This window comes from Dromaius novaehollandiae, chromosome 4, assembly GCF_036370855.1.
Source record: "Dromaius novaehollandiae isolate bDroNov1 chromosome 4, bDroNov1.hap1, whole genome shotgun sequence".
In the NCBI taxonomy this organism is placed as follows: Eukaryota; Metazoa; Chordata; class Aves; order Casuariiformes; family Dromaiidae; genus Dromaius; species Dromaius novaehollandiae.
In genome coordinates this window covers 9,614,561-9,641,871 of record NC_088101.1, presented here as the reverse complement: position 1 = coordinate 9,641,871, position 27,311 = coordinate 9,614,561, and the positions used below count along the sequence as shown (strand labels likewise).

The following is a 27,311-nucleotide window of genomic DNA, read 5'->3' as shown; positions in this document are numbered from 1 at the left end:
TCTTTGGTTTTGGAAATAACAGGGAAGAGCAAACAGAAACAAAGGAAGTTTTCAGAAAAGAAACAAATAAACTTTCTCCTCCCAAAGCCAAAACCAATCCCTTTTTCTGAGTTATGTAACAACCATAAACCCTTCCTGAACTGCAATAGGAGAGCTTTATTGCACTATGGATATCATGAGGACAAAATATTCCCAATTTCATTAATTATCAAAACGAGGAAGTCATCCAGTTATGTTTGATTAAAGTAATGGCTTATACTAACACATGGTTTCTCTCTCTCATGTGTGTGCTTAGCATGTAGCTGCTCTGGGAGTCTGATATGATGGATGATATATTAGCTTAAAAGATATTCTCTTCTGTTGCTTCCCACCATACCAACCACGTCAGACTGTTTCATAGGAGAAATTCATCCTTTTAACCTGCAGCAGTAATGGCTCTTAGACAAACCTCAAAGCAACAGTTAGTAAAGAGGCTTCTGTACCAGATGACTTGCAGGAAACCTGGTACGCCTCCCCAGATGTTTAACAAACATGACAGTGCCCTCTAAAAGTCTTTGGATAGAGTTCAATCATCTCTACCCACAACCAGTGCGCAAAGGATTCAAAGGCTTCACAAACCACAACTTTTGTTTGTAAGTATGGGTAAAACATGCACATGCATTTCTCTGTGCTTGCTGTTCGGTGAAGGCAGCTGTGATATTTTCCCCCGTTATGTACTGCAGGATAGGCTTACAGTTCAGGGTAAATGAAGAGAAGTCCTGAAAGCTAAGAAAACAGTGCTTTCAATACATTTAGGGTGATAACTTAATTGCAGCCCAATGAGAAAAAAAAAAGATTTATTATGTCTGAAAGTAGTTTAATGGCCTGTATGAACAGATTCTGGAGACCTGTCTGGTTCCAGGGAAGGCACCCACAGTTTCGAAACTGTCATCACTGTATCCACCAGCTGCATGGGGAAGAGCTTTCCTACTCTGCAAGTATTTTACTTGCAGAAATACTGAGAACCCATCCCAAAGCAGAATGCAAATTCAAAGTCACACCCAAAAAGTGAATGTTCATGAACAATCCCAGACACATTTCATATTGAAATTTTCATTTACATCGTTTTAAAAAGCTTACTTTCAATTTCAAACTTTTATATTATTTTAAACCTTATGCAGTATAAATTAACCAACGTGAAAACAAAGATTGGCTTCAATAAAAGGCCAAAGATTCTCACATCTAGAAATACCTAAGCAGATATTTGAACAACTCCAAATCTTCTTCTGTTGTTGTTTTTTTCTGGGAGGAGGTTTTTAGGAAAAAAGGGCAGTTGTTTTTGCAAAAACAGCCTAACAGCTTTGTTTTTCGAGAGTTTGTCTGGTCAAGAGGGAAAAAATGTCACTGGAAAATTTCCTACCCTTTCCACTTAATTGAAAGGTTGCCTGCTGAGTACCCAGCTGTCCCCTTCCAGCTTCCAGTGGAGAGGAGCATTACAAACCTCTACACAGAGTAAACCCTCTTGGAGGTCCCTCCCATGTGCACACGCACATAATGGAGCAGCTTCTACACCCAAAGCAAGAAAAACATTTAGCTGTTAGCCTTCAGCCCCTTTTTTTAGTGCAATGTGTATCTCCCAGAACATTTGGCACACACAATCGTGAGTTCACAGACTGCAGGAGATACCAGCCACCACCCAGGATATGCAAGGCAAAAAAAACAAACCACACCAAAATATTTCCCAGCTACAGGTACCAGTCCTAGCTGTGCATCTGTGTAGTTAGGTATGCATCTCTTCCCACACAAATCTAAGACTTTCCTTTCCTGGAAAACTGGTGGGGTAGAAGGGAGAGTAGCTGATACTATTGTCTTTTCTCCTGTTGTTTTCTGCATCTGCAAAGACTTGCCATTTATTCAGTATTTTTAATGGGCAGAAAACGAACGCAACATCACCACAAATGAAACACCGTAGGATTAGTAGCTTACACTGACATCATTTGACTTTTCACTGTTTCATTCTATTAAGCAAGTAACACTTGTTTAAAAAGGGTTTTAAATGTTACTTTATCCAACAGAAATCCCTTCAAAACAGCCAGTCTCGTAATGCAACAGCGCATGCTTAAATACTTGTCTAAATATGGTTTTGCAGACATATATTTACAGTCCTAATAGGCCGCAAATCGTCTGCCATGTCAGTTCACTAGCTTTCAACGGCAGTTTGCCTTTTCTTTTTCTTTTTTCGCCTCTTAGAGTATAATAAAAACAAAAGGCACTCTGCCAGAAACAAAGATTCAGATTCTGCAAACTGTTAGGCACACACTCAACATTAATAGGAGCTGACCTAAGAGAGACAGTCTCTTTAAACATTTACACACTTCAGACAGCACATTGAGTACAGGTATGTGGGACGGAGACCTAAAGGAAGGCCATTTACACTGAAGAGTATAATTTCTCCCTTATATTTACAACAGTGTCCAAATATTATTGTCTTATTGTTGTCATATACTTAGGACAGCTGTACTACTTTATCAGAGCATGACCGCAACCACGTAAGATGTTTCTCATCACCTCTCACTATATGTTGGGATGAACAGCACTGTGTGAGATGCAGCTAGGAGAGAGGCATCAGGACACTAATTTAAAAAAACGGATAAAAAGATATAGATGGAGGCTTACATTCTAATTTTGTTATTTTAATGAACTCCCACCTCTTCCTTGTACCTAAGCAATGACATAGCCAGTGTCAGAATTCAAAAACTCCACAGTAAGTTAAGAGCAAGAGTGATTATAAAAGGATCTGAAAACAAGTTTCTGGAAATAAGCAGTAGCACAATTTCCAGTTTTCTGGGTTACTGGGGAAGGGTCTGTACTCACCTTTCATACTGCAGCAAATATAGAAATATCCTGTCTTTTTCGGCAATTCGGTTCAATTAACCAACTTCAAAGATTTTATCACAGATCTTACAGTGATATTTCCCTCCTTTACATCAAAAGAAATTTTATTAATTAAAAAACATCTCATCTTTCCTTCTTTGTTTGGTTTTACACCACTTTAATGGCAACAGAGAACAGCTTGTATATATGACCCAAGGCCAAGGCTAAAGAAACTAGAAGGCAAATAAAAGCAATCCCATTTTTATATCAAGATTTTACAGTTACTCTCTCAATTGTTTGGGAGAAAAAAGAGGGAGAGAGGGAGGCTGGACATATTATCTGTGGCTTTCCTGTATGTCTCACAGCTTACATAGTCCTTGTTTTCAGACACAGGAAAGCATAGATGACAAATACAGAACACATCTACTCTGGTTTCCCTTGGATCACGCAGGAAAAAGATTTTGTGAAAATTAAAACAATGGTTTCTATTTCACATTTCAATGTGAATAAAGTACTGTCACAAAATAATTTTCCATTAGCCTTCAGCTAGAGAATTTCAATAAAACATCATTTTTTACCCATTAGTCAAATAGTCAGCCAGTATAAATCAGCACTGCTCTATGTATTTCTGCAGAGTTAGCACAAATTATTGTACTGACTTAGAGTCTGGCTTGTACCTTCCATTCTCCAACACAAGGGAGAATTTGGCTCTCAAAGTACAGATTGCTGAGGATAATCTAGGTAAAAAGCGTACATCCTACAAAGTTAATAATCATTCTTTAAGGACAGGATTAGTTTAACAGTAGGCTTTGGCACAACTCACTATGCCAAAGGAGCAGGTGGCATTATATATAGTCACGCATAAGTTTCTGCCTCTGTTGGCAAACACAAATATTTATTCTGATCAAAGCCAAAATAATTTTTGCTTTTGCTGAACAGTCAACACGAGCTCTGATTTCCAAGATCTCCTTACCAACAGGGACATATGGGCCTTGTTTCATGTTATTTGCTCACACAGATCAGCAGTTACCCTTGTAATCATTCTGACTTCGGCAGCACAAAGCTCTAGGAACCACTTCATAACAGACTGCTTTTAAATATTATGCACTGGGACAAGGAAGGAGGGAGGGCACTTGGATAAGTAAGGGCAGACTGGGCAAAAAAACTGAACAACAAAAGCAAGAACAAAACTTCAGGCTGCAGGAGGTAACTAAGGGGGAGTGCAGTTCCTAAGAGAAAAATCACAGTTCATTATGTACTATTTTCATTAAACCATTTTATTACCATTTAAGCTCTGTACGGCTGTGCTGCAGTCAAACAGGAAGAATGCTAGCAAGGAACAGTGTAAAATCTATATGCTTGTAAGGCTGCTAAAAGGCTCTTTGGGTCACTCACGTATAAAGATCCCAAGCCTGTATGGAGTGCCTTCAACAGCAAAGGCAGGTAGATCACACACTGTTTTTCCAGAGTAAATGACAGATCAGTGGACTCCAGTTTTAGAAACATCATAGACCCGCTTCCCTCCTCAAAGCAGGATATGAATCAAAGCTGCTGAAATACAAAATTGGTGGGTGTGCGCTGTCAGGCAACATGGATGAAGGAAGAAAATGTTCTGCGAAACCTTGAGGACAACACTGCCAATAGGTACTGATAGCTCTACGGAACTGAAAGTAAGGAGCCATGCGTTCTTTCCCTGGTTCTGTCACTGCGGCTGTACATGCATCATTTCCTCTCTATGCCTCTGCTTCCCTTTATCTGTTTATCTATACGGTAAGCTCTTCAGTGCAGAAAGGAAAGCTTAGGTATGCGTGTGCTCGGACAATGCAGAAACAGGACAAAAGCGCGGGCAATATTGTTGCAGGCATACCGAATGAGCTGAAAAAACATAGCCTAGAAAATCAGGATGACAGCTTCACTTATGAGAGAATATTTGATTTTCCTGAACAGCAATTACTTGAAATCTTTGGACAAATGCATAACTAAGTGACATACCCTTGACTAAGCTCTCAACAGAAGCCAAGTCACTGCACTGTGCAACACCTTACAGCATTGCAAATGCAGATCATCTTGTTCACCGCCTTAGTTTTCATCCAGTAATCAAGTGCTGTAGGCACTTTACTCTCCTGTGTGTGGCTTAAAAAGATAACGTTTACCTATGCTGATTTCTATGCAACTCTAACATGATTTTCTCAATCAACTGGAATATTTTAATTTATTCCATTGATTTCCAATGTTAAAAATGTGTCCATGTTTGGCAAAACTCACAGAGCTTCTACCAGCTGAGTAACACATCTGAGGCATTGTCTTTGGCACCTTATGCTTGTTCAACCAAGAAAGTTCTTGAAGCCTTCCGATGTCTCAATTCTGTTTAGTTTTAAGGAGCTGGTCAGCAAAACTCACCTGCTCCTGATCTGATTCTAGCACCTGATCTGATCTGATCCCATCCACTGGTTGAAAGCACAGTTTCCACAAATCAGCAACTCCTAGAGAAACATTTGGATTTTGTGGAAGGGGAAAAATATCTAAAAAACCTAATACTTAACCATCCACAGCACATGCCTAGAGAACAGAAACTCCAAGTAAGGCTTTCAGAAGGCCTCTAAAGCACATAAAAGACAACTGCAAGTTCCCAGACAAAGTAAAGGCTCCAGCTCTCTCCGGAGTCCTTGACCTGCCCTTTCTGATACTCCAGCCCTTTGCGACTTGCCAGCTCTTTTAGCACCTAAACAATCTTTAGAGTGAAGGGATATGCCATGGCCACATCTGTGTAGCAGCAGCTGGAAATTACAGCAAGGAACAAATACTTAAACATAAAAAGCTTACTACAGCAAATATAAAGTTATTATGAAAAGAAAGCATCTTGGAAAGCAGTAATATTCCCATCCTCCTGTTGTACAGAATTAAGTTTCTTGAAGGAAACAGCAAAGAAAATTGTTAAACAAAAATGTCTTTCTTTTTCTTCCTCCATGCTGTGTGGCCTAGGCCCTAAGAAAGTCCTCCAGACCTTTGTACCTACCTGTAAACCATCTGAGATCATGGCCCCATGTGCTATATGCTGCCCAAGTACCTGGGCCACACTAGGCCTTACTGGACACATGTAACAGTGTAATTCCAAACAACCGAAGCAGAAACAGCAAAAATTACCCGCTTTTTTACTGTGGATGAAGTAAAGCACAAAGACTTGGCCAAGATCACAAAAGTAGTAAATAAACTCAAATCTCATACCAGCAACCCTGCTTTTACATTCACAGACTTTCTGGAAAGAAGAGCTGCAAAACGTTAAGATCATTGCTCACTCTTTGGCATGAAAGCCACGTATTTCAGTTGCCTAAACATCATGACCTAACCTGCCATGAGCGCCTTACATCCTGAAGGCAATGACAAAAGGGAACACAAGAGTTGGTGGATTTCTGGAAGGGTGCATTTTGGGAAGCTGAAGAGAGGCTGTGAACTTGGGGGCAGAGGAATACCTGAAGCAACCCAACAGCTCCTTTGCTGCCTACATAAAACACACTGGAGAACGGAGACCTTTTCTTCCAGCCACAGGCCTTCAATACAATACCAGCATGCCAAATCTCTTTATCCACATACATTATCAGTTGGGTATTTTCCAGCTCAGCTGCCACAAGCCATCTAAGCTCAGTCTCACATGTATTTATACACTTTAAAAACAGAGATAAGTATCACAAAACAAGAGACAATTCTATTTCCTTCTAATGCTTGAGGTGTGTTCCCTTGTGCCGAATCCAAAAACTGAACAAATCTAAACCGCTGGTGTGTCCCCCAACACAGACGTGATGTTTTGTTTCGCTTGACCTATCTGAAGGCAGCTCCACTTCAGAATTTCAATTCTCTCTTCACATGGCTGAGACACTGGCTCTAATACCCACCCCAGCAGCGGTGATTCTGTGGGTGCACAATTCAGATGCAAATAGCATGGCCTGACACGGGTTCGGAGGGAGGGGCTCTGTCTTGGCTTAGCTTCCAGGCTTTTTTCTTCCAAGAAGGGTGCGTCGTCAGGAGGTACGCGCTTTAGCTCGTGCCTGGCGTCAGATACAAACCTCACGAGATGCCAAGTTAGTCACTGGCAGACTGGAGCGCCCTGAATTGTCAGTGAGAAAGAAGGGTCAGAAAGCTGGGAAAAGGCAGGGAGCTTGAATAATGTGGGGCCTACGCGTGTCCATATTTGGACTCAAAGTAAGCGCTAAATACCCTGATCACATTTGTGTTATTATATGCACAGCGTGTGGTAACAAGAACTACTACTACTTGCAGCCCTTGAAATTCACCAACCATAAACATGACCCCTCAGAGTTCAAGACAGAAAGGGACAGGAAAAACTATTTATTTACTTACTCTAGATAGGAGAATATCCCCAAATTCTAGTGGGAGCCATTAGAAAAGTTGGTTTTCAGCAATACGGTAAGAAAGGCTCATAATAGTATATTTCAAGGTCATGCCTGGAAATATTAACAAGACAAATCAAGCTATATCATTCTGAGCATTACAGAAAAGTTGCAGGGCCCTGAGGGCACTAATAGGCCTTAATGGCCCTGACCAGCCTGCTCTGGGCCCATTTAGGAAATAATCATTGCAGGATAAACTTCTGATGTATCAAACGCTGAAGACGGGTGAACTCTTGGTGATACTCATTTTTAGAGACCATTTTAGAGAAGCCAGAGATGGGAAGAATTGTGGCAGCTCAGAAGCTAGAACCAACAATAAGAAAAGACTCAACTGATGTTATAACCAAGTTTTGGGGGACAAAAGGGAATTCCCTCCCCCTCTCCCTTCCATAATTCTTCTATGCACTGGCATTGCTATGCCTGAAAGAGAAACTGCAAATGCAAAAGCATCTACAAGTAGAAGAGCCTTTTGCTGCAGGAGCCTGCAACTTCAAGTGGCAGCCAATGCTGCAACAAATCACCCATCCGCAGAGTTTGTGATATGAAAACTACTTCAGAGCGCTATACGTGAACTGAAGCGACTGATGTGGCTGCCAGAAAGCCCCTCCTAAAAAATCATGACTCCAACAGCTGGTCCTAGTTACCACGAGACTTCTTGTGTGTTCTTCTACAGAAAGCAAAATACCCAAAACCATAGTCCATGTTTCATCAGAAGAGCAGTGCTCGATTATAACTAAACTGAGCAGGCAAGGCTCCCATCACCACCCATTATAGAAGTGGCTTTTCTATCCCCTACAGCTCAGAAGCAACATTCCCGTCTGCCCTACTCACCTTATGACCAGGCAGCATTGGGCTTTAAAAAGAGGATGATCAGACTTGGCAGAAGCAACCTAGAAAGCCTTGGAGATTTTTCTTTCATTCGTCAAAAGCAACAAAATCCTCAAAGGAGCATAGGTACTAGTATTAAGGTCCTTAATATTGTTCAGAATTTTTACTCATAAGTAAGCAAAACGTTTACCAGGGAAAATAAAAATCCTACCATGTGCTGGTACGTAAATGGTTCCTTTCTCTTCAAGGCCTCACAAATGCTTCTTCTTGTAAAACCTCTATGAAGTTGGCAAATAGGTGTTTTCATCTCCCATTGAAAGCAGACCAGCGCGAAGCAAAGGGACATCACTTCCCAAATTGCCATATGAGAATGGGTAATAGGTGATAAAGTTTAGTTCAACTGGGGCCAGACCCACCACAACATTAACCAGCCCACCTCTCCATTTCTCTTTGGAAATAACAAATATTGTTTTTATTAATAGTCATAAACTGATCCATAGTGGGAATGAGCCCCACTGCTCCCACATCCTTCTCAAGGGTGGAAGCTCCTGGTTTTAGCAGCCATCAAGGGTGCCTGGTTGCTTACTGAGACACATTATTGCTCAACTAAGACACCTCTCAGCTGAGTTCTCGGAACTAGATACCCTTTCTCAAGAAAACCTCTAGTAGCGAATCATTCAAGCATTTTAAAGCTCTAGTCTTCTAGCTCTGAGGCCAACCTGCTAATCAGGTCACCCTCCCTTCCAGGGAGGAACAGGAAGAGGGTCACAGACCTGAAACTGCTGAACAAAATTGCCTCACTAAAAACAAGGACCATGAGTTTTTATACCATCACCCAAAAATGGGTAACTTATTACCCACAGAAGGCAAAGATCCAAGTAGTTTTCTACTTCGCATGCGTGTGCGTGTCAAGCCTGACATTTCCAAATCTGGCTTGTATCCAGCATGCGAGTTTTTCACACTGCCTTAGAGAACAGGATTCTCTTAACACACTTCCCTGTCCCTCCTTCCCTCATCATCACGTGTTATTAATGTACATCTGTGGATTAGCTACCAGCGCACTTCTGAAAACCACTTTCCTGCTATTTCAGTATTTTATTGGAAAGTGCAGTTGAAGCAGAAAGAGAAATGAGGCAACAACAGGAAGGCTCTTCTCTTTAAATTCGTTAGTTGGCAGGCTGAAAAATTTGCTTAGATCAGAAGGGGTTTCCAAGCTGCGAACCGCTTTCTGCTCTGGAAGCTGCGTTACTAGAGCACAGCAGGTCTGAAAGAGCGGAACGGTTTGTTTGGCCATCTCCCTCTGCTCCCTTCCCACCATGGTTCTCATGTGCCTTTTAAATAGGTGAGATCTGTAACCCGCAGAGAACAATTTACTCCTGTTTATGTCAGCATTAAAATTCAAATAGACACTTTCAGAAAAGGCTTGCTATAATTTTGAGATTTCTTTCCTCTTCTCTAGTTTGTGACATTGCTATAACAATGCCTATTACTTTTAACACTGAAATAGTGACAAATAATTGTGGAAATTTCCCATCTCTCAAAGTGCTTTCAACTGACATAATGCACCAATTTAAACAACTTACCATGCTGGGATTTAGAAAATAACACAGGAAAAGAAAACATCCTTTTAAATAGCATTTTATCACTTGTTAAGTCTAAAAGAGCTATGTTGAGAGATTCAGCATAATATTAATGATTATTTTACTGATGTCACAGTGTTTTTTATTTTTAGGACATTAATGGTCATTCAGCTACCAATTCAGAAGCAAGAATAATCTTGTTACTCTCCAGAAAATATCCAGACTTATATGTGGTGGGCTTCCTATGCAGTTATTTTCATTGAAACGTGACAGCTTGTTCTAAGCTAATTTTAAAAAATAATCTTGCTAGCATTTTTTCAAAGCTTTAACTGATTGTAGTTATACATATTTTCTTTTTTGGTAATTTTTGGGGTGAAAATTATAATAAGGGCAACAAAATTTAAAGTTATATTGATGTTTTGGAGTTTAAAAGTAATGCAGAAAATGAAAAAAGAGACTATTCAAATTGTTCAAGTAAAATAGAGGCAACTTCAAAAGCTGTAATCTCTTCTTATGTGTTGCTTTTAACTCTGGTACTCTGTGACATCTACAATCATACAAGGACAGGTACAGGGCTCAAAATGCAGCATTCTTTGGGATGTATTTTTCATTAACATACATTAAGAACATGAAATTTGGCTGCCCTTTCACCGAGTCTCAACAAAGCAGCTGAGCTAGTATTCGTTTGAGAAAGCTCCACAATAAAACCAAAGTCTCAACCCTTTCCTGCTTCATCCCTTGCAAAGCCACTACTGCCTTTCCATCTTCAAGTATAAAATCCATTATAATCAATGCATTCAAGCAACAGTAGAAAGGAGCTGAAAGCTGACTAAAAGCGAGGGAGTTGCAATCTGCTGCAATCGACTGGTTGTCTTTCCCCCACTAAAATGACCTGCGCGCTGCAGAACGCCTTGGGAAAGGCTTCTGGCTAAGGCACTGTATGAAGGCTTCAGAGAAGGCAGAGGAAGCTCCTAGAGAAATGGAGTTGAATTCCCATTTCTGAGGGATGAGGATCTTACTGAAAGACATCCTGGGTCTCCCAAAGCAACAGCTGAATCTCTCTGTCTTATGCTTTGTTGTGACATGTGGATACAATCAGTGTCCTGATCCCTTCTGGATATCACATACTTCCTTTGCTTGTGTTTTACCACCCCACCGCACACTTCCTTTGAAAGCCTCCCTCCCCCACCTTCATCTCCAACTTCCTTCAGTTAAGTAATTCCCTAAACTCTGCCTGTGTTCTGGGCACAAAGGGAAAGTTTTATTGCTGCAACCCAAATCCCGATTTAACAGCACACTCCCTCCGCCACTGTGACACTGCAGTGTCTGCAACATCAGCTCCCAGCATGCAAGATGTGACAGGCTTAACAGCTCTATGTCTTTTACGTGCAACCTGAGGCACAAACCCTGTAGTTGCGCTAATGCTAGTTTCTTCAGCAGTGCCAAAGGGGCTTGCGGGACACGCAGGAGATGGAACAACACCTGGGAGATGAACCTGTTTTTGTAGTAATAGTTGCCAGAGACATGGGCTTTGAGGGGCTCTCTTTTGCTCAGTCTCAATACCTTCCAGCCCCACTTGGGGTAGGAGACAGCAAACTGCTTTGCTAGCGACAAGACACACGTCAACACCTACGTGAACTGTGCCTTCCCTGAGCTACCAGCTCAATTTCTCTAGTCTTCAGACAATGATTGTCTCCAAATAACCTTGGAACAATCCAATGCCAGCTGCCTTCACCACAAGTAACCGTCACTGCTATTCAAAGCAGAAAGGGGAAGTGATGAAATAACCCCCTGGTTACAAAATATATTTGCCACGTAGAAAGCAATGGAAAGAACTGCTAGACAGGGTATAAGCAACTTTCAGAATTCTACCAGGAAAGGAAAAAAACCAATCTCATTTCCCTACGCTGGCTTTAAGAAAGCTTCATCTGCCAAAATACACATTGCCATGTTAGACTTAAGGTACACTCAGAAACCTTAATTCTATTTCTGCAGTCTCCTCATGTGCCTTCTATCACTCAGCTCACCCTGACAGAAAAGGTGCATCGAAGAGCAGCCCAGGCTGCTGCTGTGGCAGATCAGGGCTCCCTGGGAAGCCCGTACGGCCTTACATCGCACGCTTTAGGAAGGTCTCTTCCACCTAGAACTGGGGCTGCTTCTAATGCCTTCACAAGTAACATATGGGCTGCAAAGAAAATTCAGCAGGGTCTGCAGACTTCACTCCTGCAGCCATGTCTGGTTAGACAGCAGGAGGAAGCACATCTGTGTCCACTCAAAAAGTCCCTTTTGTTTTGTGACGCCTAGAAGTCCTGACTGTACCTACCTCAGAGCAGGCGTGAGACCCCCACGTTTTGAAGTCTGTGCAGGCCACGCTTGGCAAGATGAAACAAGGCCATCGGGAAGCTACTGGAATAGAATAGTACTGCTACTGATGGGACAACAGAGTTGTGATGGGCTGAGGAACTGCCTCTCTTTATGGCTAGCGAGAAATGATGAATTTTAATGCAATTACCTTCGAACAGAAACTAGTACCAGAGACTACTTAAAAAGCACCGGAGCCAGTCTGTTATGAAAAACAGAGGCTCCAGATGGAAAAATGAGTACAGAAGGAGCTTCTCTTTTTGTCTCAAGACACTTGGCTACCTCCAGGACTCTGAGGTATAATAAGATTTCCAGAAATGTAAAGAGTGAACTCAGGAGTTAACTGCTTTGCATAGATCCAAAACTCTCCAGTGCTGTTTAGGATTAAAGTACATGCGTCTAAACAGCCTGTTCTCACCCTCTTTACTTCTCACTTTATTTGTCAGAGCTCAGCCATAACTGAGATTTAGCAAAAGTGCACAAGTGCCTGAGGAGGCTTGAGAAATCTTGGCAGTGATCTGCGAGCTGATAGCAGTTGGATTTCAGATCCTCACCTTCCAAGGAAGGGATTCGAACTGGGTAAGTGCACCCTAGAGAATGAAACTCAGACCTCCAGACTGTCTCTGCCAGACCCAGCTGGCTTACGGGCATACAAATTTAGTGATCAAATCCAATTAACCCAGTCTAGAAAGCGTATTCTTAGTTCTCATTCCTGCTATGCTTAGAGGCTTCCTAGCAGATCTGCAGGGCAGACAGTCTTTTTGGTCCACATATTAATGCAAAGGCAGGTACCTCTTTTCCCAGAGCAGAGATATTTGTTTTTCTTGCTTCCAAGCACAGACTACTGAACGGACTGTAAATAATACAAAGCATATTAGAAAATCAAATTAAGTCTAAACTAAGTGGTCTAAAATCCAAACCAAACTAAGTTACATAACTCCAAAAATCACATTCTGCATCCTTACCACAGGGATATTTTTTGTCTTTCTCCCATCAGTTGCATTCTGACATTCATTGCATTAGCTCTACTATCACAGAGCTCTACCACCTACACAGCCCTGTGCTGTGCTTATTTTCCTCCTGGAGCAGACCCCAGTCACTTCAGGGGTCATCAGGTTTACCGGAGTGAGTTCCGGGTGCAGAAGTCCTGGAACGCAATCCTCACCAGGAAGCTATTCTTCATTTACACCATCTGTGGTGTACTCAAGTGTTTTGACCAACCACAGAAAAGATTTTGAAAAGACCTATTATATAAAAGACTATTAGAATACCTATATAAAAGACTATTGAAAGACTTTTTAATCTCTGTAGCTCGTATTGCTAATTACAAATGGAGGATAAAAACATTTTAACTCATTAGGGTAAATGAACAGTAAGTCATGACAAAAACTTCCCAAGAAAAGAAATACTGGCAAATGGAGCCACTGTGGGCCTGTTTTCACATGTTTTCGAGATGTCATGCCATTTCATCTGCCTAGATTTAGCTGAAGTGGCTGGAACAGCTGTTAAAAATTCCAGTAGGCAACAGGGGACCATGTCGACTTCTAACATGGGATCTTCAAAACCACTCACCACTGGTCCATCATCTTGCCAGCACTGTCAATGAAAGGCTAACTACAGCAAAGCTAACTAGCTGCTCTTGAAAGACTTAAACACACACCTTCTTATCCAAACCAATTCAAAAAAAAATGTAAACTCTTGTAAAGTGCTCACTGACCTGCCCTTAATCATTCAAGCATGTGCTTAACTTAAGCTGACCTGCAATAAGACAGCTCCCAAAAGGCTAAACAAAGGTTTGGGATAGAAAAAAAAAATCAGCCTAATCAAACCTTTGATTTGGTTTGACTTTGCAGTTGCACAAATCACAGTACAATCAAGGGCCACAGCAGAAGCAGGACCAAATGATGGTGAAAGGATGGGAGAGCTACTTTACAGAGCTCTATTACCTATTATCAAACTAAGGCATTAACATAAGGAAAATAACCCTTTCTTCAACTTTTAAATATCATGTAATCCATATCTGTAAATTTTAGAGTGTTCTAGATTTTTTTCAGGTCGAATTCCTTTTTCCATCTCATTGTTAAATGAAACAACAGTGCTAAGGGTACCAACCTTCCTACCACTGGAAAGCTGACTGATTATACACAGATGACTTTCAAGCAAAGTTATTCCAAATGAACTTGCTAGCTGTATAGTATGCCTTCCAGAATATTTGTCCTTTACCCTCCTTTTTGACTTAAATATATATATTTGGCACCTTATACCGGTGTGAAAATATGGTCAAAGTGCCAGCAGTGCACACATGAAGAACATGAGGGATACTAATGTTGTGAACATCATATCTATTTGTCTTCAGGGCTCTGATAAAGAATTTTGGACCCTGGTTTTCTGGAGCAAAAGGGTTTATTTTTGATAATACAAGCTCTCCGCTTCCATTCAAACAATTTAGAGTTGCACGTTTTTAGGTAAATCGCCCATTGTCCCAAACTTAGATAGACTACAGAGACAGATTTACCTCTAAGCCTGCTTGGGGAGACACATGAGCTGGACTGATCAGGGTTAAGGATTGCATGGCAAACAAATGGGCTTAAAAAAAAAAAAAATGGTAAAACACTGTCTGCTAACTTGGGGGAAGATGCTGACTGCCAAAAAGAGAGAAAGAGTGGCAATTATAGCTTGTCTTTACTTGCTTGTTGCGCTGGGGAATGCTTTCCACAACTAGGACCCACATGCATTGGCAAGGAGAGGTTAAGGTCTAAGAGAAAAGGCAGGACTGGTTCCTTGAAGAGTAAAGATCAGGCCTCATTGTCCCAGAATACAAAAGCTCATAAAACCCAAACACCACCACTAAGGAGCTGTAATTGAAAGGTTGTGTGTCAAATGACGGGTTATCAGGATTCACAAAAGATACACGTCTCAGAGGCAAGAAAATAACATCTGCCAGTTAATGCTACATTCCAAATGTTTGCATGTAAGGTGCTATTCACAGACAGAAATATAAACACGCAACCCAAAAGTATGTATTTGCCCTTAAAGGTGCTTCTTCAACACAGCATCAGCTCAAGTTATTCACACAGACCAGCCTCTCAAGAGTTAGCCCTGCTGGCAGAGTGAGTACTACTGAGCTTCACAGAGTAGCTATACTCCCAGGGCACAGGCATCCTGAGAGACAGCAATGACTAGCCTCAAACTTAAGCCATCAGGAGGCCCGTTAGTCCTGTTTGAATCGAGCAAAGGATTTTTTTCCCCCACCTCATGGCAAGAGTTGAATTAGAGGCCACACAAGCTAGCACTGCAGTAAGGACAATTCAGGTCCACAAAATCATTTCATTATACTGCCTTGGTAATGTCAGGCTTCCCAGTAATTTCACTGCATCCATCACTTCTTCCAACCTTCACCCCACTTCGCTGCCCAGCTGTGAGTCACAGCAATGACCTGAAATCATGCAAGGGGGGAAAAGGTAGGTTACCTATTTACAGTGAAAGTAATAGTATGTAGAGATAAAAAAATGAACTCATGTCACTCAGACTCTGCTTTCAGTTCTGTCATTAAAAGGTAGCACAGATATTATAAATTTGGGATGGTGTTAATTGAAAGCTATTTTTCCCTTTTGCATAAACAAGAAGCTGATGCATCTATCAAGTAGTCTGGGTGCAGCTTAGAGGTTTGAGAGTTTGGTTTCAGGAAGTCACTGAAAAAGACTGGCATATAGAAGAGACATTCTTTTTCTCTGCTTCCTGTAAAGTCTGGTGTTCAAACTTGGTTTTAGGCCTTCTCTGTCTCCTAACTCACCTTGTTTCATAACCACCAGATCTCATCAGCTAGGATATCTCGGAGTTGAACATTATTTTAGAATCAAACAACTGGAAACGCTTTGTCAATTATTCACAACTCTGACACTTGGAAATGCAAACAGAAGTCAGCCAGCTGGTTTAATATGATAGCCTTCACATTTCAGAGCACCACTTGATTTATAGTTCTTCACATGAACTATCAGAATCTCCATGACTAATTTTCCTTAATGAGATATTAACAGTCCTCTCCAAACATATCTGAAGCTGGCAGGCATTTCTGCAGTGGTTGAAATTAGGGAGAATATTCCAAATCTATCAGTGTTTCCACATGAACTTGCCCCCACGCCTTTTCACTGTTGCTAGTTCTTAGGGAATGAAGCCATGATATTAACTCTTCCCTTTCCATTTCAAAGAAAAGCTAAACGCTTACCAGAAAGTTCAAGCATGTTTTAAATTTGATACAGCCTAGAGCTGTAGTTCAGCAAATTAAGAAACATTATCAATCAATCCTCAGATTGCTCAGAGCAATGGCCCTGCAGTATGTATACCTGTGCACGTAGAATGGAGATGTACCAGCAAGTGAGACAGACTGCACGCTCCTCCATCGGTTATTCTACAACAATGCTTGTGAACACAAGGTGTTAAGAAGCTCGCCAGCAGCCTCCAAATTTGGGACATTTTGGAGATCAGAACTTAGAAACAACAGTCAAGCCTAGCAGTATGCAGCCTTTACAGGAGAAACAGGTTTGTAAACTCCTGGAGGTATCAAAAGCTAAACCAAGCACACAGACTACATGAGCAGATCTTGCCACACAAATCCTCAACCTGAGAGATCCTCCTTTTTTATTTGCACTCCCTTCAGAGAGCTCAGGATCAAATTCCTGAAGACAATCCATTTGTATAAGTATGCTCTAAATATATCTGTAAAGAGCCTGAATAATAGAGAACTCATACAAGGGGAATAATATACTTTGCTGTGAGGCATTTGACAAAATGGAGAACTTCTCGGGGACGAGGCCTTCTGGAAAGGACACACAGGTATGTGGAATGCTGAGGAATCACAGTAATGCCTATAGCAAAGCCTTTTGGCATAGCCTTGCCGGAGGAAGCACAGATTTGATACACTGGCTAACTTTCAATTTCTCTGAATGCATTCTTGAAACATTGCAACCTCTGCTCAGTGGGACACAACCCATACTTGACCCAAAAGACATGAGAGATCCCGAGTTGGTTGCAGAGTGGCTGAGGGTGGAAGCTGAGACAGCATTTTCCCTGGTGAGAATTTCTGCCCCTTTGGGCAACATAGCTGGTGTAAAAGTGGCAGTGGGAGAGCAGAACTGAAGTTCAGTCTGCTTCCCAAGGGGTGCCAGGAGACAGCAGTCAGCTCCCGGCACAGGGAACTGGGAAGACGGCACCCACCACCTTGGTGCCTGTGCAGACATGCACAAGCTTGTTCACGATATAACTCTGAAAACTACCATGGTAGAGGATTTGAGATATATATACACAGTGTGTGTGTGTGTATATATATATATATATATATATATATATATATATTCATCAGTTGTACACAAAATCCATTAAATCAAAGAGTTGCTTCCCTCAACACTATTAGATTATCGATCAGACCTCTATAAAGCTGGGAAGAACTGTCACAAACAAAATGCAGACAAGTGATAGACCGTGTTGCCAAATGTCAAAGGATAATACCTGCACTAGCCAGGAGGAAAAAATGAGAAAGGCAACCACTGAGCTTATTTTCCCTCTTAACTGAAGTTCCTAAAACAGTTTAAAGGGAAGAAATTTCTGCTTCTCCAAAAGAATACTTGGCTTTTTGGAAGCTGACATCTTGGACAAACTGGGTCAGCGAAGGAACATCTTTATCAGATTAAAGCATCTGCTGGCAAAAAAAAAAAAAAAAAAAAATCTCTCTCATTTTACTATTCCAGCCAAGTGATATGAATGATAATACTGAGGCTGGGAGAGATGATGAAATACATATGTTGTAATGGAACTTTCTGAGGAAGACTCCCAAGATTGAGGAGAGATGATACAACAGTCTAGGTTTGCTAACAAAATGTAAATAGTTAATACACATCCAGTTTTCTCTACAAAAAACTTTGTAAAATATTTAGCAGATGGGTTTTAAGCACATATTTGTATCACCATAAAGTGCTTGGCTAGGGCACAGAAGACCTCTCTGACAGACACCTGGCATGCAGAACCCTATTAGTAATGGTGGTGACAGAGAAGCAGAAAGGAGTCTATCTGGCATTTCGGGAAGAGCCCACTCTTGAGTTTTGAGGCCAGTGATTTGAAAGCCAATTCATTTTACTTGTGAACTGAGCATATTCCATCAGGCATTCCGGGATGATCTACCAGGGAGGCCTACACCACCAATATGGAAGCCACACAACAGACCTGCACTTAAAGTTGCTAACTAAACTGCAACTTGGTTTTGCTTCCTTGATGATAGTTTCCAGACAAGAACCGTCTGCCTGCACAGCCAAGTAGAAGAACAGCGATTAAACTGCAGAGCATGTTAAGAACAGAGTGTTACAGATCATTTGCTTCCTTCTTTGTGGTCCCAGGCAGACTAAACTTCTGACAGAAAAGGATTTCAGTGGCTGAAGGAATGTGTCCCCCACCCCCCAAGATTCTGGAACAGATGTTTTTGGTTAGATGACCTATCATGGAGGACGCAAAGCCATTTTGACACTCTGTATTACTGAGTGCTACTGGTAGCTGAAGTACTACTACTTCTCTTACAGCAGCAAATGTAAGATATTTTTTAGAAGTCTGCATGTTTTCAGGGATGCAAAGCAAAGAGCAGCTTGCTTCATCTTCGGCTCAAACCTCCTTTCCCCAATCTACTGGATTGGGGTAAAGAAGGTTCCTAGATCATGGGAAAACTGAAACCCCAACCCAAAGCCTTTGATCCCATTTCATAAATCTTCCCTAAATTACACAGACAGAGCACACAATGTTTCCACATCATTTCCTGAAAATGATATGACTTGCAAAATTAAAATACAAGTGGTAGGCTACTAAAACAAGTTACTTTTAAATGGACAGGAATCCTTTTCAGTGAAGAAATTCATTGACCTGGTTCTATTCCATTTCTCCAGGTCAGTGTCAGGCACTGACTTCCAGCCAGCCTCCATCACTTTACTACATTCTTAACGCACACAAATAGATTCTTTTCTGGGCTGTCATTCAGCCATGGGAGAAGCTCCTTTCAACCTCCTGCAAAGTTAATTTATTATCCTCCTTCAAACCTGCTTCAAAACTCTCCTTAGCAGTGAAGAGTAGAGAGAATTCAGCAATGTTGAGGCCACCTCTCCTGCCTGCTGTAGTCACTGATATTTGTTGCACTGACTCCTGATGCTTACTTGTTGGGGGATATCAATTTATCAGGTATTGATTCAGATCTCAAGTTCCCTAGGACAAGGACTATCTTCTTGTTACATGTTTGTACTGTGCTAAGCATGATAGTATCATGACCATGACACAAAAATGCAAAAGTAATAGTCTGTTTAACAATACTAACAACAGCAGCTCTACCTGGGGAAGTACGAAGCACTGCACAAAATTCCAAAACCGTGAGGGTTTCCAAGGCTTGCAACATACAGCGCTATCCACATTCACAGCACAATAGAAACATTCATTCTTACAGGACATTTGTCAAGAAAAGCAATGTCACTCTGGGCCCAAGCTAGATTAGAAATGAAGACTCCCACGTGGCTCATGTGCTGCCTTTATTTAGCGCAGCAGCTAGAACTTTCTAAAATGGGTTTAGGCTACAGGTAGGTATTCCTTACACCACAGGCAATTCTGCCCTGTCACAAAGGAAAAAAATCTAAACTGCTTCTGACAGATTGCTTCTGCTATCAGACTTTTATTGGCTGATTTGTTCTGTATTTTTACTACATGCATGTGAACAGCCTTTTACAAGATGGTAAAGTTAAGCTTTTGCCCCATGTTAGTCAAAGCACCATTTCAAGGCTGTTGAACTACTACTGAAATACTTACTAGATCCTTGAGTGCCCTGTTCACTCCACTGAAGGCTGCTGCCAGGGGAATAGAGTCATTGCACGTCTTCATAGGGGAAGAAAACCACTGTTTGCTGCGCTGATTCTGTCAAGAGGTTTTTCAAAGAAAACCCTTCTGATTAGGCATCACTGGCAATTACCTTCACAACAGGTTGCTCGTAATCTTGACTTCTGCAGGCAGTTTAGAGGCCTTTGCCTTGCTAAATGATGGCTCAAGAAAGAGAAACAGTACTATGCTCCACCTCAGCGACACAGTTTGGTCTCCCTTTGTAACTTCACGATGCTGCAGTGCATGGCAGGACAACTCCAAAGCCAGTGGGGCAGATGCTAGCTCTTTTGTGGGGTTCAAAGAGTGGAAAATGATGTGGATTTAGCTTCGCCTAGCTAATAATTCACTACATATAGAGCAACTACTCTAATCTACTGTGCCATTAGGCTCTGAGCCTTGACAATATTCAACTACTACACAGCCACTAGTTTTAATAAGAACAGTCTCTAGGTTGCTATACCTTAAGTTTTAAGTCAAGAGCTTGAGGATGAGAACGTTATCCTTGCTCCCCTAATCCAAAGGGCACAAGGTTGGTCAGGGCCAAGGTTTATACCAACCCCAGTATAAACATACGAGTAAGAGAATACTGAAGTCATTTGTTATCCTGAGAAAACTGCAATTAAATCCATGAGATACATTAAACTGACAGGATTTTCAGCCAAAGAAGATGTAATGAATTTCACAGACAATAGGCCTGGAAAGGTTTTCAGGAGATCACAGTGTCCATCCTAACCATCAGCATTTGACAACTGAACTTCAGGACATGTATAGCTTGAATGAAATCTCTCAGAAGAACTCAGAGTAAAATAAAGTCAAACGGCTAATGCAACATACGAAAGTACAACAGTCACTTAGAGCAGTTAATTCCAAATATAAGGAAAAGTCACTTGGTCTTCTAACTAAATAAAGCTGAATTTTGTCCTCCAGCTGTTAAGCCAAATCTTCAGCTAGAATGAATTCAAAGAGCTCTGTGGAAGTCAATGGAAAGACCCATTGTTTCCAGTAAGAATATTCATAAATCGAAACATGACTGCATGCGTTCCTGTCCTGCCGCTCAGCCTTCCAGCCAGCCCCCTAGCCACACATCCACTGTTGGCCCTCAGACTCCGCTCCCAGAGAAATAATAATCCTTCTTTGTCCAAATGCTTTTTGGGGGAAGGGAAGAACTTTCAACTCAGTTCCTAAATACTTCCATAAAACAAATAAGAGTGTGTTCTGAGGAATCAACAAGGAGTTAAAATGAAGTGTGGAGGAAGAGGGAGAGGAAGAGGAATTGAAAGGAAAAGCACATTCTGAGAAACACAAAGCTTCATGGGCTGAAGTGTAGGACAAGCTGCCTATGAAACAACAATGCCAACTGCCCTACAGTAAGAGCTAAAAACAGCTGAATGCTGCTCAGTACAAGCAAGCCAGGAATAGAAACCTTCAACCCATCCAAAAGAATAAGGAAGATTCCAAAGAAGCAGAAGCCTGCTAGAAAAAACGTTTCTTAACTGATCCATTTTTATGTATCTAGACACTTTTCTGATTTTGACACTTTAGAGCTAATAGTTTGGAAATTTTTAACACCTTTGTTGCTTTGGAGAAGCAGAACAAAAAAACAAACTGAGTTTCTCTTGTACATTTTTGATTCCAGGCTCTAGGATTGCAAGAGAAACATCAGCTACCAGGAAATTCAAACTGACATCAACACAGGCAGTATTGCCTTAATATCAGGGGCAAAAAAGTGAAGGCAGGAGCTGTATACATCTTCTTGCACAGAATCCTCAAGACTCAGAATCCATTTTTTTCCCCCTTGTCCTCTCGATTACTGCATAAGCAGACTCTTGCTTTCAGCTGGACTGAAAGCAAATCCATAAATTTAGAAGCTGCTTTGCTAATCCTCCCGTCGCACAGCCAGCTAACGCTACGGACAAGTTACCTTCCAGAGATACAGGTACGCCACAACTAAGGGAGACCTAAGCTTTGTAGAGCTCTTATCAGAAAAGAGCTCTATCTGCCACAGTCCCAAGTCCCCAGTGTCCTCATTCCCGCAGCACCAGCGGCTCTTCTCCTCCGCTCCGTCGGGCGATATTCAGGCTGTACCCTCACGGGTGCCTCCCACCGCCTCTCCAGCGGACGCAGGAGGAGGAAATACTCCCTCTGCCCCAGCCTGTTACTCCTGTTCTGGCATTGAAAGGAGGACGTGGCAAGGAGCTGTGCTGCTAAACAGACCTGACAAGCCTTTTATTAAGGCTCTTCTTGCTTGGCCTCAAGTGGGCAAGACTTGCAAAGATTAATATGCTGCTGCCACACGACAGGGGCCATTATCTAGCAACTCCACCGCAATTTGCGTGAGAGAGTCAGCTAAGCAGGAGTTAACAGAGTCTCCCTGTGCCTTAAACTCCGGGGCCTTAGTCTAAATCAATCCAGACTCTATTAAATTGCCAATTTTAAGTAAGCATGCGTGGGTGTTGGAGAAAAGTACTGGAATTCTCTGCTTTTGTCCAGAAAAACAACATATAAATATATTTTTAATACTGGAGTGGGAAAATGTGCATCTCTGCTCCCTATCTTTATCCTATTAATTTCACTAATAAAAACAGTCTTTCTTCTTGGCAGGCATATTATTTTTGTGTTTTAAATTCTGTCTGAATTTCAAAGGAAGGATTTTCTTTAACAACATACAAGAGATACAAACAGACTGACAGAGAAAAAATAAGGGGCTCAGTAGGACTGACACAACCTTTTTAATGAACTTAAGTTTTCTTCCCCTTTTACGGGCAATTCAGCTCCATTTCTCATAAGTGCAACTATACTAATTTTAATCACCAGCAGCTTGTAACCACTGAAATACCTTCTGACTAAAACCATGACAGCATTTGACAGTGATGCATGCAAAACGCCATTCGGTGATTAAGCCATATCATTACCGAGAGATCTTTCACCTCATACGAAGATTAGAAGATCCTGACAGTTGGTGTCACATTTACCACGGCTGTTTGATCATGCACGCACCCACACCAAAGTAAATCTGAACCAATTCCACTGAGGTCAGCATTAGTACATCAGCACAGAAAATTTGTAAGCAACGTAACAAGCAGCCTTATATTTGGGCACGTGGAGCAGCTACAGGGAAACCTGACCTAATATAGAACCTGTATCAAGAAAGGAGGCAAGGGCTTTGCCTTCATGGCCATTCCTCTCCGTGGAGGCTCCAGTTTGAAGAGTTTCTGCCTCTAACAGCTCACTCAAAGCTCTTCCCTGGCCTTCAGCTGTACCCATGCAGTGTCTGTGAGGCCACAGCAGGAGCCCAAGTTGAGCACTGAAGAGAACAGAAAGGAAACTTTTAGGTCAGCCTCTCAATCCATTTTACGCTTTCACCTCACAAGCAGTTGTACTGGCACAAGAGCAACTGGCCTGAAGCCATTAAAGCTGGCAGAGATGTCCAGGACCACAGGTGAACAGGCAGGACCATGAATGTAGGGCAACAGGGATAGGAAGGATAGCTCCTTTTGGTAGCAGTGGACATCTTGATTAAAGATAATAATAAAAGCAGATCCGTCAGCTACAGAGACAGCACAGATGTGGGGATAACCTGCTCTGAGCATGTACTGCTTGAATCTAGTATGCTGCAAACTGCCATTCACATCTCACTAACAGCTGGCAATTCTACATACATCTGCCAGTACAGCCAAATTACCGAGGATATGAGGTGGTGACATCCCTGCTCTCCTCCACTGACACAGCCATACCGACAGAAGTCTTTATTTAGGCACAATTACACTGGCGGATGATTTTTATCAGCACAGCCTGGATGGAGTGAGTGGTATTGGTTCAAAGCACTGGTGTGCTTCTCTGAGCATACTGGTACATCTCACTGTAGACATGGCATGCAACTCTAAGAGCAGGATTTTCTTTCCCCTCAGAGCTGTGGCAGGAGGAACTGCTGAGTCCATTCCCACCAGGCTGCAGGTGTGATTAGAGGCAGCTTTTCATATCATCAATTTGTATTGGGGGAATTAGAGTCAGGCTCTCCAGGCAACTCTGCTGCATGTGCTCTCTCAAGATTAGAGAGGTGCAATTCTGGAGGGTTCAAAGCCATTTCAACAGCTAGATTAAACACATGGATTTATTCTATTTATTTGTACTCCAGGACAGAACTTTCAGCTGTATCACTCCAGAAACAGTTTGTCAAAAGCAGTATGCTAGCAGAAACAAACACACAGCTGATAGTGAATTAAAGGCAAATTTTGATCTAATGAGTCTGACATGGAGAGCAAGGTAATGTGGCTACAGAAAGCATCCCTGAACTACAGCACTGCAAGAGCCTGGGAGGATCCTGTGGAAGAGCTGACGCCTTATCTAACAAAGCAGTATTGCATCTCCAAGGAAGTGAGTGCGCTTGTCTCAGGAAAGCATCTACAGTAAGTTAAGGGGGCAGAGACAGAAAGAAAACTTCTCCATTTTATCTTGGTCCAAGTATATCCTCTTTTGTTTACATGTACATTACAAAGCACATTTGCAATTGCAGAGTTTATTTGGGACATTGTGAGTGAACATTCTGATTTCTGTTCTACCTCTTCTAGGTTAGGGCTGACACCTCAAAATTTCTCTTCCAAAGTCTTGGTTAGCGTATAGAACAGATCTTGGGATACGTTAATAAATACCCAAAATTTCTGTTAGTCTAGCAAGCATCTGAAGTGCAAAACTGTATGCCCCCCTTTGAAATTATAACAGCTACCTTGAAAGACAGCAGGTTAAAAAAGAAAAAAAGGGGGGGAGGGGAAAACAAATACTGGCACTGAGCAGTGTGTGGCAGAGGAATTAAGCCACTCACAGCCATCCTGAGGTATTTCATCCCCTGCAAGCTAGCAGATTTAAGAAATCCCACCAGTACTCAGCTGCATCGTTAAGCATCCATCCAAGTACCTTTAAAAATTCCATCAAAAAGTCTTTACTCCATCCAGTTCTAACTCAGCCTGCACTTATGTCTTTTCCCTAGCCCGCCTAAATAAACTGAGCCAAAGTTTTATCCTCCAAGTTATTCAGCATTCAAACCTCAATCCAGCAAAGAATATCCTTTTTATCTAGGAGTACAGTATCTATCTGTCCATAATAAAGCCTCCTGGGTATTTTGTGCATTCCTGGGGTGTTTTGCTGGATGGAAGCTGGAAAGTTCAGCCCCTGGCAGGGCTGATCCTGACACACTCATTCCAGGGTGACGGCTCATCTTCCCTGGTCAGATGCTGGCACCTCAGAAATTGCTGAGCTTCCCTTCAAAGCCTACCACTGACAGAGAAGGTCACCTACCCTGCTCTGTTCAGTCTGGTGGCAGCATTCAACACTCAAAGCTGAGAAGTACTGAACAGCAGATACCCAAAATACTGAACTGAGTGCAAACTGGGGCTTCACAGGCTTTCCCCTGTAGGTAGAGGACAGCTTCAGAGAGCAGAGGGCAGAACAAGGCAGCAATCGCTTCACTTTCTTGTGGAACAAGAGTTTGGTTTGTCCTTTGTTTCTCTGCTGTACTTCACAGCTAGAGATGCCTTTACATTTGAGGAAGCCATTCGTTAAGACAAAAAAATACAATAAAATAATTTCAAAGCAATAATCCTCCCAGTCCTGCCACTCTGAACTGTTTCATAGCTTAAGACACCTGAAATATTTTGACAACGAAATAAACCACCAATAGTTAAACCTGGATGAAATTGAAACTGATGTCTGACAGCCACAGAAAGAGCCCAAGGCAACTGGATTCTGACTCTGTATGCAGGCGCACTGGGGGAAAAAGAAAAAATCTCTTTTACCCCTTCTCCTTACTGAAGACATGACTTTGGTCATGGTTTAGAACATCACCTGAGCCCATTTAAGTGTTTTGTTGATCTTAGGCCTTCATGTTCTGCCAAACATAACGTATGGCAGGGTTGGGAGGAACACAAATAATAGGACTGCAAGTAGTCTAGTACTGCTGCAGCTTCTTGGAAGCACACTCTGCTCGTCTTTGAGACAGAAATGAGGAAGGACAACTGAAACGGCTGTCCTGTGCGCCAACCCATCCTCCAGCTAGCTGCTTGTAGGGCTTTTCTCTCTAAACACCAAAGCTCCCAAACATTTCCCTACACTAACTACATAGCTCTCTTCCCAGCTGCTCACATCACCAGTATTACATATTATTGCACAGACTATTTAGCTCCGGAACTTTCAAGGCTAGTAGTAAAGTCCAAAGGTTGCAAACAGACAGGAGCATTTCAGCACTGCGCAAGTCCATCCTGCCCCTGATGAACTAGGATAACAACATCCCCTACCACCCTGTGCCTGCCTGTGTCCAGCAGGTACACTCTCCTAGACATACGAAAGCACACAGCACATGGAAATCCAAATTTGGGCTAGCAGGAAATTCAAATGCTAGCAGGTGCTATCATTATATCTAACTATTGCTTGCAAGCACACAAGTGCTAGTTCAGTTGTCAAGATCAATATCCAGAAGGTAGACAGGGAGCTTTACCCAAAAAGTTCTGTTCCACTACTTGCTGTAGTTCAGTTGTAAATGTGAAGCTTAGGCTAGGTTCAATGAAGTCACCTCAAAACCCAAGCCCAATTCCAAGTGAATGTTTACTAAATTTCAAATGAGCCTTACATTGGCTTTTTGGCTAGAAACCATGAGAAATATGTTAACTTCATATGATCAAACCACAAAATAGATCAAACTGAGCAGTTTTAGCTGAGCTTCGTATTGAGGGTTTTGGTTTCATTCAAACTCAAAGCAGAGCTCATGTACTGTGAGTTCACATAATGCAAAACCAGGAACAAAATGTACACAAACTCCCTGAGAAATGAAACTGGTATTTCCTACAGCGCTCATATTTCCCTTTAAATGCTCACAAGTGGAAACTGCACTCTCTTGTGCACTCTCTCATGCTTCTTTTAAGTTTATACCTGAAAAGTCTTCTAAAAACGCAAACATTAGCTCTAAGAGATGATGGTGAGCAAGCATTAGTTTGCAGGGTTTTTTGGCTTGCTTACTTTTTTAGTCTGAAAAAAACCCCACTAGAAGTGTTTGCTCTTAAAGCACTTATTTTGGGCAAATATGAGTTTAAAATTGAATAAAGGGACTCACCAAACCGACTCCATCCTGACCAATGTTTCTGATTACCTGTAAAGAAAGAAAATAATTACATGGTTCCCAGCACTTGCATACACAAGCTGCAACACAAGCAAAGTAGTATGGATATCCCAATATATAAGATGCTACATATGCTCTATCTGTAATATAACAAGGTGCCACATTTAAAGAGGACTCAAGGACCAATCTGTGGACTTCAAAGTTCTGACATCCCCTCCAAAACAGATTGTGAGAAGGCTCCTTACCCCAAGATAACTATTAGCCAAAGCTTTTGATCACCAT

General features: G+C 41.8%; 1 protein-coding gene across 1 annotated transcript in view; it reads right to left on the bottom strand.

Moving 5' to 3' along the window:
* The window catches only part of RASGEF1B (RasGEF domain family member 1B), a 73,932-nt gene extending 46,873 nt beyond the window's left edge, over positions 1-27,059 (bottom strand). The window contains exon 1 of the mRNA XM_026115274.2: positions 27,024-27,059. The gene's annotated coding sequence lies outside the window, so the exon portion shown is untranslated. The remainder of the gene's footprint in view (positions 1-27,023) is intronic.
* Between the last annotated feature and the right edge of the window lie 252 nt (positions 27,060-27,311).